Source organism: Podarcis vaucheri (assembly GCF_965113315.1).
Source record: "Podarcis vaucheri genome assembly, chromosome: W".
Lineage (NCBI taxonomy): Eukaryota > Metazoa > Chordata > Lepidosauria > Squamata > Lacertidae > Podarcis > Podarcis vaucheri.
Window position 1 is genome coordinate 6,910,869 of NC_138757.1, and position 13,022 is coordinate 6,923,890.

The window sequence follows — 13,022 nt, forward strand, 5'->3', positions numbered from 1 at the left end:
AGGCTGCTGAAGAATCCAGGGAATTTTCTCTTCCTGCTGTGACCAGCTCCCCTCCCCTCTGGTCTCCCAGAACCCACAGTGGTATGAAGAGGGCAGAGCAGAGACAAACAAGGCATTGGAGTCTCAGATTGTTTGGGATGGACCAAGGGGAGGAGGAGACAGAGAGCTGCAGGAAGGCAGGGATGTCCCCACAACTGCCTCATAGGGGCAAGTTATACTGGGAAGAGTTTCTGCGCTCACCAGGCCTGGGATGTTTTGTTTCTTTGAATAAAGGGTTACCTTCACTGACACCTTGTGAGTTATTGCTGACTTGCTCCCAACCCCCACCTTAACACAATCACCTGTTAGAGTTTGGATTTGATATCCCGCCTTTCACTCCCCTTCAGGAGTCTCAAAGCGGCTAACATTCTCCTTTCCCTTCCTCCCCCACAACAAACACTCTGTGAGGTGAGTGGGGCTGAGAGACTTCACAGAAGTGTGACTGGCCCAAGGTCAACCAGCAGCTGCATGTGGAGGAGCGGAGACGCGAACCCGGTTTCCCAGATTACGTGACTACCGCTCTTAACCTGTTAGAGGGGAACCCGGGGCAGATGCCAAGGGTGGGCACTGTCTAGGGTGCCAGCAGATGCCCCAAAGTGCCACATATAGATTCCCAGACACAGAAAACCTTAAATGTTTTAATAGGTGCAACTTCATCAACAAAAAGCCAGACCCGCTGATTCAATCTGATAAAGGAATCCAGACCTAGGGATTGCTCTTGGGAGTGCCCCACATCATGCCTAGAAAATGCAATGTAGCAGAACTGCCACTCCCATCCCAAAAATGAGATTAAAGGTGTGATCAGAAGGCACAGCGGGGTTTATTTTGGGGAGGAGTTCATACGAGACTCAAAGAAAGCTCAACACGTAACATTAATACCATCATAATACCAGCAGTGTAATAATCTTAAAAAGTGTCTAACGTGGGACAGATGTGTGTAACATAAAGCATGATTCCGTTTCCCAGAGTTTCTATGCAATGTTACCTTTTCTCATCTGTCCTGTACGTAATTACTTTATGATTTAATATCGTTCAAAAGGAGGGGTGGGGTGAAGAAGGAAGGTCAATAGGTTTGGAATTCCCAGACTTCTTGTGTGCAGTCCTGATGGTTCCCTGCTGCACAGACTACTGCACCCCTCAAAAATAAAAGCCCCCCTGGGAAGGACAGTAGCCCCCCCCCACACACACACACATTATTTCCTCCAGGACACTGGCTATCTGGTATTCTGTCCTGTGCTTTCTTGTGACTCATGTTCAATAAATAAAATTTTAATAAAACATGCCTCTGTGCTGGGATCCTCAAAGGAGGCAGTGTTTAGACTTTAAAAAGTTTTTAGAAGCAGGAGCAGGAAAAAGAGAGAGAGAGTCTTTGGCTCGGCTTGAATTTAAACCTTGTTAAAATGTATGAAGTACATTGGAGTTCAATTTTTTTAAGTCTTCAAAGTGCTCCAGTACAAACAAAGTCTAACTCAGAACATTTTTGGGATGGGGTGGGGGTTCAAGGAGGGGGAATCACTGAAATGCATTTTTTAAAAGGTGTTCTTTATTAACACAGTTCTGGGCTTGGATCTTGACTGAGCAGCAGAAAGCACAGCAACTTTCAGATTGCAGGAGGAGGAAAACGACCCCTAGGAAAAAAAAGAATTTTATTTTGACACCCGCCTCCCAACACATCCTCTGTCCAGTATTAGCACTGGACTAACCAGTACTAACCCTTTCTGGCTAGGGTTAATGGGAGATGCCATCTCAAACATCTGATTGCTAAAGGCTATTATTTAATTAGTTAGTTAGTTAGTTAGTTAGTTTTTTCTGATTTTGAAATTTACACACAATTGTCAAACAACCAAAACGGAAAGAGAATTCTGTCGATTCCCCTGGACTGACTTCTTCCCCTTTGTGGGTCCTTATGTTAACTTTCCCCCCTTGCATCTTCTCTATTAATCCAAATCTATTATATCTCCATTACAAACATAACTCATTGTTAAACTACAAGTATTATTCCAATCCTACTAATAAATTTAATTGCTTACAATGATTTTTCAATGATCCCCTTCATGGATCACAATGATTACAATGATTCCCTTCATGGATCACTGCCTTGCCGTGGCGAAGGGGCTTGAATAACTCAGAGAAGCTATGAACTATACCGAGCAGGGCACCCAAGATGGACAGGTCATAGTGGAGAGTTTTGACCAAATGTGATCCACCTGGAGCAGGAACCGGAAAGCCACTCCAGTATCCCTGCCAAGAAAACTCCATGGACAAAGACAACAGGCATATAAAAGTTATGACGCTGGAAGATGAGCCCCTCAGGTCGGAAGGCGTCCAACATGCTCCTGAGGAAGAGCAGAGGACAAGTACAAGTAGATTCAGAGCTGATGAAGTGACTGGGCCAAAGCCGAAATGACGCTCAGTTGTGTCAGTATATGAAAACAACGCAGCTGCTAACCGGCAGCTTGTTGACATCACAAGATGCGACTAGCTGTGGGAAAGAAGATTCCCGGAAGTTCACAGGCTTCTCAGAGCTCTGTGAAGAGTGTAATTTGAAACCTTCCGTTTGCGTATTTACAGGAAGTTTGTCAGACTTGCTAGATGAAGTTTGAAGTGGTCAGACATGATTTCTGTAGTGCTGTAAAGTCAGAAATAAAAGCATGTGAATAGACATTTCTGACTGTCTCCTTTCCCTGCTAGGGAAGCAGCAGGAGGGGGTGTGCATTTACCCACGCTGGGAAAATGTCGCCTATCAAAATCTCCCTGGTCTGTCCGGGATGTCAGCCAGAGGAGGTTACCGGTAAGCAAGCTCCGAGAGCAGTGAGAGGGGCCAGCCTCTCCGGAGGGGGCTTGTTTAACCAACAAGTTGCGGATATGCCTGGAAGCGAAAGGAAAGTCCAATGCTGTAAAGAAAAATATTGCATAGGAACCTGGAATGTAAGAACCATGAACCTGGGTAAGTTGGATGTGGTCAAAAATGAGATGGCAAGAATAAATATTGACATCCTGGACATCAGTGGACTAAAATGGACAGGAATGGGCGAATTCAGTTCGGATGACCATCATATCTACTACTGTGGGCAAGAATCCCGTAAAAGAAATGGAGTGGCCCTCATAGTCAACAAAAGAGTGGCAAAAGCTGTACTGGGATGCAATCTCAAAAATGATAGAATGATCCAAGGCAGACCTTTTAACATCACAGTAATCCAAGTTTATGCACCAACCACTGGTGCTGAAGAAACTGAAACTGACCAATTCTATGAAGACTTACAACACCTTCTAGAAATGACACCAAAGAAGGATGTTCTTCTCATTATAGGGGATTGGAATGCTAAAGTAGGGAGTCAAGAGATAAAAGGAACAACTGGCAAGTTTGGCCTTGGAGTTCAAAACGAAGCAGGGCAAAGGCTAATAGAGTTCTGCCAAGAGAACAAGCTGGTCATCACAAACACTCTTTTCCAACAACACAAGAGACGACTCTACACATGGACATCACCAGATGGGCACCATCGAAATCAGATTGATTATATTCTCTCCAGCCAAAGATGGAGAAGCTCTATACAGTCAGCAAAAACAAGACCTGGAGCTGACTGTGGCTCAGATCATCAGCTTCTTATAGCAAAATTCAAGCTTAAACTTAAGAAAGTAGGAAAGACCACTGGGCCGGTAAGATACAATATAAGTCAAATCCCTTATGAATACACAGTGGAAGTGAGGAACAGGTTTAAGGATTTAGATTTGGTGGACAGAGTGCCTGAAGAACTATGGATGGAGGCTCGTAACATTATACAGGAGGCAGCAACGAAAACCATCCCAATGAAAAGGAAATGCAAGAAAGCAAAGTGGCTGTCCAACGAGGCCTTACAAATAGCGGGGTAGAGAAGGCAAGCAAAATGCGAGGGAGATAGCGAAAGATACAGGAAATTGAATGCAGATTTCCAAAAAATAGCAAGGAGAGACAAGAAGGCCTTCTTAAACGAGCAATGCAAAGAAATAGAGGGAAACAATAGAATGGGAAAAACCAGAGATCTGTTCAGAAAAATTGGAGATATGAAAGGAACATTTTGTACAAAGATGTCACGGGAAGGACAGATCGTGAAGCTGAGGCTCCGATACTTTGGCCACCTCATGAGAAGAGAAGACTCCCTGGAAAAGACCCTGATGTTGGGAAAGATGGAGGGCACAAGGAGAAGGGGACGACAGAGGACGAGATGGTTGGACAGTGTTCTCGAAGCTACAAACATGAGTCTGACCAAACTGCGGGAGGCAGTGGAAGACAGGAGTGCCTGGCGTGCTCTGGTCCATGGGGTCACAAAGAGTCGGACACGACTAAACAACAATATGTTTCCCCCATTCCTTATTAAAATGTTGGTCTTCCTGATTTCTGATACTTCCGGTCATTTTTGTCATTTCAGCATAGTCCATCAGCTTAATCTGCCATTCTTCTCTGGTAGGGACTCTGTCTTCTTTCCATCTCTGGCAGCAGTGGTCGCGAACATAAATAGTCTTTTCTGGTCTATTGGTATTTTGGCACCTAGAATTCCTAGAAGGAAAGCTTTGTGTTTTTTAGAAAAAAAGTTATTTTAAACACCCCCCCCCCAGTTTATTATATATCATCTCCCATAATTCTTTTACTACTTTACAAGTCCACCACATATGGTAAAAGGTGCCTTCTTTTTCCTTGCATTTCCAGCATGTATTTGACCTTGTTTTATACATTTTAGCTAATTTGCTAGGAGTTAAGTACCAACAATATATCATTTTCATATAATTTTCTTTAGAAGTATGACATCCTGTAAATTTCAAATCCCAATTCCGTAACTTCTCCCATGCTGTAAATTGGGAGTTTTTCTTTCGGAGTTTTTGGTAAATTATTCTGCTTAAGGTCATCTTCAATATTATTTATGTTCTATTTGCCGAGTTTTGAATAATATCTTACAAAATGTTTTCTTATATCTTTCGGATTATCTATAAATTTACCTTCTATATTGAGCTTGAAATCAGAAATCAGGTCTTGCCAGTTAAGTACATGTAAACGTTCCATCTCACAGAGAAATATATATATATATATATATATATTAAATAAATAAATAAAGTAAGTAAGTAAGTAAGTAAGTAAGTAAGTAAGTAAGTAAGTCTTATTCCAACCAGGAGAAGCATGTGTCAGGGAAATCCATTAATACTCTGAATAATCCAATACTGGGGTAAACATGTCAATAACATTAAGATCAAAAAAGAAAAAGGGAGATAATAAATAATAATAATAAAACCAAAGTTAATGATGATGATGATGATGCCAACAAAGTCCATATACCGTATTTTTCGCTCTATAGGACGCACTGGCCCATAGGGAGCATCTAGTTTTGAGGGGGGGAATAAAGGAAAAAAAAATTCCCCCCCCAGGCGCGGGGCTGGGGCAGGGGAAGCCCGAGCTTCCCCCAGCCCCAGCCCCCAGAACAGGCTGCTATCCGCAAGCCTTCGGAGCCCGGCGGGAACTCCCCCGCGCTCAGAAGGCTTGCAGATAGTTGCCCGAAGCCTGGAGAGCCCAGCTCTGTGCTCCCCGGGCTTCGGGAAGTAGGCTGCTATCCGCAAGCCTTGGGAGCCCGGCGGGAACTCCCGCGGGCTCCCAAGGCTTGCGGATAGCTTCCTGAAGCCTGGAGAGCGAGAGGGATTGGTGCGCACCGACCCCTCTCGCTCTCCAGGCTTCAGCAAAAGCCTGCATTCGCTCCATAGGACACACACACATTTCCCCTTCATTTTTGGAGGGGAAAAAGTGCGTCCTATAGAGTGAAAAATACGGTACTTTATCCAAATAGTTTTATATTTCTGGTGAAAGTTAATTATTAATAGGAAAAATAAAATAAACTATATCCCTTGTAGATTGTTCCCATGCAGATTTATTTAAAAAAACACGTCTGGGGTGGACCTCTTTTTTACACCCCCCAACATTTGCCAAATTGATTCCCATTTCAATATACAGTTTGTTATTTTTAAAATTCAGAGCTCTAAACTTTTGGAAAAGTAACTGCTTTGATACTTTTTGCCATGAAGCTGTATTGGAGCCTGGTGCTTTCAGCTCAATCCCCCCCCCCCCGGCCAACTCTTTTCAGAGCAATGAATGGGGGAAAGAGCTCAACAATCGCACTGCTGGACTCCTCAGAACCCAAAAGGACCTTTGGGCTTTCTTGGGGGTGCACGGTGCCCTCATGCCTCCCCCAATTCACTTGCTGTCCGACGCCATTCCACAGTAACCCGGAAGTTGGTAACCCGGAAGTTACGGAAAAGGAGCAATGCGGCAGCGAGCTGCAGCTGGCTGGAATGCAAAACAGGATGTTGATGTTTGGGACTGTACCATGGGAACAAAGGGGCAGTCTATTCACTGTGCTGAGCACCGGATGTTAGCTCAGAGTGTCATCTGACCTGTACTGGAAGTACAGGGGTGGAGTTTGTCTCTCTGCTGTTGGAGTCTGATGAGAGCAGACGCGTTTCTCTGTACTGCTGCAAAGACAGAAATAAAGACATGTAAATACATTTCTGTCTATCTCTTTCCCCTCCCTGGGGGAGGCAGGGAGGAGGGAAGAGTGGTGTGTTCTTCTCACACTTGAGGAGGATCGCCGATAGTGACCTAGCCTGTATCCTGCCGGGAGATGCAGACAGGGAGGTCAACAAGGAGCTCAAGCCGGGTGCCTGGAGAGTGGCCAGTTCCTCTGATAAGGCTTGATAATCCAACATCTGGTAGCATTGCCGGTGGTTCTGATCCATGGAAATCTGCATGAGAGGTTGATGAATCGTTCTTCATCCTCTGCACCAAGGGAAGGAAGATAAAGCTACGTGCAGCTGGAAGCTACACAGACGGCTGGGCATCGTGACGAGGTGAATGCCAAGCAACGGAGCCCAAAGGTATGGTGAATTTATGGCTGTAAAGTGAACGCGTTAAGAAGAAATCTTCGGTTCACTGTGTGTCTGCGTTTGAGAGAAACCAGCACCGGGGGGGAAACAGCCGCATACCTTGCATACCGAGATAAGACTGGTATGCACAGTTGCTAAGCAACGAGAAGTCAGTGAAGTGAAGTGGAGTGGAAACTTACTGACTGGGGGCTGGAACACGGAGTGTGTTTTGTCTACTTAGCTGTTTTTTCCAAGGACTTTCAAGCAGCTTGCAGTTTAACTGCCAAGTGGAGAAGGCAGTAAACAACCAAGAGTGACTCTTGGAATTTTACAGGCTCGAGAGTGAGAGCTGAGGCATGGATTCAAAATGGATGCCAAGAAGGGGGGAGGCTTACCTTACCCACCTCCCCTGACTAATGACAATTATTCATCTTGATCTATAAAGATGAAAGCCCTGCTACAGAATCAGAGGATTTTTGGGGTGATTGAGAACCCCATCCCTGCAGCACCAATGCCAGGTTGGAATTCACAGAATGTGAAAGCCAGGACGGCTATAATTCTGTGTGTTTCGGATGACCAACTCGTGCATATCCGGAATTTAGTGAACGTGCGAGAGATTTGGGAGACGCTGCGTAGAACACATCAGAGAGATGCTGGTTCTTCAGCGTTGCTGCATTTTGAAAAGCTGACCAATCTGAGGCTTGCGCCTGATGGAGATGTACAAGCGCATTTGACAGAGATGAAGTTCCTGCGCTAGCAGATGGCGGAACGCAATTTCCCTCTACAGGAGGAGGTCTTTTGTTTCATGATTATGAACAGCCTAAATCGGACTTATAAAACGGTTGCCAGTCAGCTTGGTTCCCTACCGGCCGCGGACCTCACCGTGTAGAGAGTGTGCGCAGTTGTTCTGAATGAACAAGACAGACTTGCTGCACTGGATGTGAAAGACAGGGGGAGAGAAGCACGGAGTTCTCTGACTCCCCCACTGCTGTCGCTACTGAAGAGCAGGCAGTAGCTTTGAACGTTGTTCGGTGTTACAATTGTGGACAGACTGGGCATCTTCAGCGGAACTGTAAGAAGCCACGTCAGCAGAAGGGAGTAAAGGGCAGCTCTGCGAAGCCTGAGGCGTCAGGCAAAAGTCATACCAAGCCCCAGGTGAAACCTGCAAAGGCTTTGATGTCAAAAGGAACCACACCAGAAATGGAGAACACGTTTGTCATTGACACGGGTTGCTTGAATCACATGACCCCCCACAGAAGTCTGTTTTCGACGTTTAAGAAGCAAAGCTTCACTGTGATACAGGCCAACGGTCAGGAGCTGGAAGCGACCGGGTTTGGAACTGTGTATCTTGAGAGTCTGAACTTGACTATAGACAATGTGTACTTGGTTCCTGAGTTGAAGTTCAATCTGCTGAGTGTTTCGCAGATTGCAAAGAAAGGACTGAAACTGTCCTATGATAGTGAAAGCTGCAAGATCTTCAAAGATGGAGAGTTGTATCTTTCTGCCAGAGAGAAAGATGGACTGTATTTGTTGACTTTTGATCAAAGTGATTACATGAATTGTAATTCATCTGATTCTAACATGATTTCTCTCGCAGGTGTGACGAAGGACGCCAGGAAGGTGACCAGGGTCGACAGAGCATTTCAGCGGGTGTATGCTGATGAGATTGGTCCTCTAGCACCATCTAGAGGCAATGCAAGATATTATCTTGTGTGTGTGGATTGTTTCTCTCATTATGTCTGGGTATTTGTGTTAGAGAAACCACAAGAAGCCTTAGAAAGGTTTAAAGAGTTTTGTGACAAGGTTAAGAATGTGCATGATGCTAACATTGATTGTCTTTTCACAGATGAAAAGCCAGTTTTTCTTTTACAGGATTTTCAGGAGTTCCTGCAGAAGAAAGGGATAAGGCACAAGGTTGCTGTTTCAGCAGAAGCGTGGAACAGGGGTGTTTGTGTACGGGTGAACAAAGAATTGCAAAAGGGGATGCATGCGCAATTGCTTAGTTCACATTTGCCACATGAGTATTGGGCGGAGTCATTAATGTGTTATTGTTACACGTGGTTGAGAAAGGTTTCAAAAGATTTGGGAAGTTCTCCTTTTGAGAAGCTGTTCCATAGAAAACCTTCTGTTGCCCATTTTAAGGTTTTTGGGTCTCTTGTGAGGACAGAAGCTCCAGGTGGAGTAAAGAATGCCAGAGGCATTTTTGTGGGATATGAAAAGGGTCTCTACAGAGTAATTTTGTCTGAATCTGTTCAGGTGATGCTCACAAAATTTCTAGAGAGTGCTCCTGAACAGGAGAAAGTAATTGTTCACACATTTCCCACAGAGGACAATTCAGATGATGATGATGATTTTAGTTGACACAGTCATTGAGAGGAAATCTCACACAATGGATAGGCCTTCACAAATGGAGGAAGAACCACTGTTTACTATTGGAACTGGTTCTCCAAAGAGTCCAGAGGTTGAACCAGTGAGCAGAGAGGATCAGCACCTCATACGCAGGTCTGAGAGAGTTACAAAGGGTGTACCACCCAAGAGGTATGCAAAAGAGTTTGCTAATGTAGCTGTTGCATGTGTTGCTATTGTTAACAACTCAAGACAGGTTGAAGCTGTGTCTAAGTCAGAGACAAAGACACAACAGAGAGTTGCTAGCCAAGGTAATGCAGATGCACTCATTCCTTGGAAGCCAGACAGCCAGAGAGGTACACTGGGGAAACCAGTGGCGGGTAGTTCCAAGGGTGGAACTGAAACAACAGGGGAGTGTTATATGTATAACAACTGTTTGTTTTCTTCTCTGGATCACACTTTGCTCGCAACGCACATTGATTCTTTTGGGGGAGTATGTTACGGAAAAGGAGCAATGCGGCAGCGAGCTGCAGCTGGCTGGAATGCAAAACAGGATGTTGATGTTTGGGACTGTACCATGGGAACAAAGGGGCAGTCTATTCACTGTGCTGAGCAACGGATGTTAGCTCAGAGTGTCATCTGACCTGTACTGGAAGTACAGGGGTGGAGTTTGTCTCTCTGCTGTTGGAGTCTGATGAGAGCAGACGCGTTTCTCTGTACTGCTGCAAAGACAGAAATAAAGACATGTAAATACATTTCTGTCTATCTCTTTCCCCTCCCTGGGGGAGGCAGGGAGGAGGGAAGAGTGGTGTGTTCTTCTCACGCTTGAGGAGGATCGCCGATAGTGACCTAGCCTGCATCCTGCCGGGAGACGCAGACGGGGAGGTCAAGAAGGAGCTCAAGCCAGGTGCCTGGAGAGTGGCCAGTTCCTCTGATAAGGCTTGAGAATCCATCAGTTTTAACCACTACACTTCAATGGCTTGGTGGATAGGTGTACACAGAAGAAGTGAGGGTGGTTGGACTGGATAGCCATATTCATGTGAGAGAGGTGGATCTATAGCCCCTAGAAAGTCAGTAGGCTGTAAATGAAACGGAGGTTTTGTGCATCCTATACTAATTCTGTGTATAAGCAGCAGGATTAAAGATACTAGTATTTTTGTAATGGATAGGATTAATCTGAGACTGGATCTTCCTATGCAGTTTGTTCAATTTACTACTACTACTGCTACTACTACTACTACTAATAATAATAATAATAAGGATATAATTTTTTTATTACTTTTTAACATATCATTTTCAACAGTAATTAAACATGCTTTTACATCTTATTCATTTTTTTGACTTCCATCAATCCTGTCTGAAAATTTTCCAATCTAATCTCTTAGTATGCATTTCTTATCTTCTCTATTACATTTCAAACTCATAACCAATAACTCTATCTTTTTCTACTTTGTAACACTTCGTATATTTCTCCTTACAAAACTTCTTGTAGTCCTACTAGCGTAAATTGTTGATTACAATTGCTCTTCAAATAATTCATATACTTCTTCCAATCTTCTGTAAATCTCTGGTCCCGCAGGTTTCAAATCCTTCTTGTCATTTTGTCCAATTCTGCATAGTCCATTAATTTCGTCTGCTATTCTTCTTTCGTTGGAATTTCTTCTTGTTTCCATTTCTGGGCTAACAATACTCTTGCCGCAGTTGTTGCTTGTGGTTTGAGGACCTGATCCCCGCATAGTGGAATGAAAACACAAGAACACGTGATATAAGGTTAATGGGGATTGAATCTGTCTAAGAGTGACCTTTCTTAATGTAAGGGTTTCACGGATTATTTCCAGAAGGGCGTCTATTTTATCCTTAGATAAGTGGGATGATTGAGCAATTGTATCCAGCTCAATGCCCAAGTAAGTGAGGTGTGTAGTGGGGCCCTCGGTTTTTTCGGCTGCGAGGGGAACGCCCAGGTCCTGGGCCAAAGCTGAGAAGGCCCCAAGCAGGGAGGCACATTCCCTGGTATCGGAATTTCCCATGAGGAGAAAGTCATCGAGATAGTGCGTGACCCCAGCAGAATTAGTCCTAAAACTCAAGGCCCAGTCCAGAAAGGTGCTGAATGTTTCGAACGTCGAACAGGCTACTGAACAGCCCATTGGCATGGCCTTGTCAACATAATACTTGCCTTGAAATTTGAAACCCAGCAACCAAAAATCATGAGGGTGAACCTGTAAAAGGTGGAAAGCCGATTCTATATTGCACTTCGCTAAAAGTACCCTGTGACCAAAACTCCTAATTAGTTTTACTGCCTGGTCAAATGTGGCGTATTTTACCGAGCATAGTTCTGGTGGAATGGCGTCATTTACCGAGCCGCCTTTTGGATAAGAGAGGTTGTGAATGAGCCTAAATTCCCCAGGGGTCTTCTTGGGGACAATGCCTAAGGGTGAAATATGTAAGTTTGGGATGGGAGGGCTATCAAATGGGCCTGCTACCCTGCCCGCGCTTACTTCTTTGGCTATCTTCCTCTCAGCGACCTCCGGTCTCTCCCTAACAGATTTCTGATTGGGGGAATCTTTAGCTATTAATGAACCCGCTACTGGGATACGGAACCCACTGGAAAATCCCTCCCAAAGATAGGAAGCCGCGTTTTTGTCTGGGTAAAAGGATAGAAGGTCGCAAAGAGGGGCTAGTTTGATCGGGGAAAAGGCTAGCTCCAGTACCACCCTATCTTCTGTTCCCGGCCTTGGGGGCTCCCCTGGAACTGGAGTGATGGAACCCCCAGCCTCCACAAAAGGGCTGCTTTCCCCCCTTAAAGCAAGTTGCTACAGGGTGAGCCCTGGCGTATCTCTCACATTCATGAGGGTATTTGCACGAGGGCCTCTGGCATGACCCTTTGTTATACTCCTAGCATACCTTGTGCCTGAAGTCCCTTCTTGGGTCGGCCCTGGCCGTACGGTATGGATCAACCTGCTTCTTCCCCACGTACGGACCGACCGCTATCGACCAGATACCGTTTTCAATCTGATCCCAGCGCGCTAGCGGGATCCTAGAAGCCTTTCTGCGAAACTTCTTATTATAGCTAATGGCGGCGGCTTCTCCAGAGAGGGCGCATGCCGTACGGATGTGCGACAGGTAAGCAACCAAGTTGACTGCCCGCTTGGGATAGGCCGCCACAATTGTACCCATGAAGGCCTGGAACCCGTCTAACCAGTTGTCAAATGTCCTAGGCACAGAGGGGTACTTGCTCTTCCGCTTCCCATGGGAAAGCCTCTTTTTGCCCCTACCTAACTCCTCTGCGGGAGGAACTAACTTAAACATATCAACAAACTCTCCATTTAAGATTTTAGCACGCAATTTAGGGGATAGATGATCACCTGGGATGACATCTGAAGTTGAATAGGTGGAAGTAGTTACATCTTTTACCAGAGCCCCATCCTTCCACTCCTGGGTCCCCCCAAACTTTTTCTGATGACAATTGGCCCTCCTTGAGAGAGTCCAGTCGGGAAGACCAGATACTTCCTCTCCCTTACCCCAGTAGAGCCCAAGGATACATCGCTATCGTACTCAGAAGAACTACCTGTCTCCTCGTCCGTGTCATCCTTCCTTGACTTGCTTTTCTTGCAAATGTGTTTCTTCTTCTCACGCCTCTTCCCCGAAAGCTTTTCCTCCGTTGCTGCACTGGGGGCCTCCTCCAACTCCTTTTGCTCGTCCTCTGCTGCAGATGATGAGGCTGATTCTGGCAACTGCACCCTGGGCCGCTTATCCTGCGA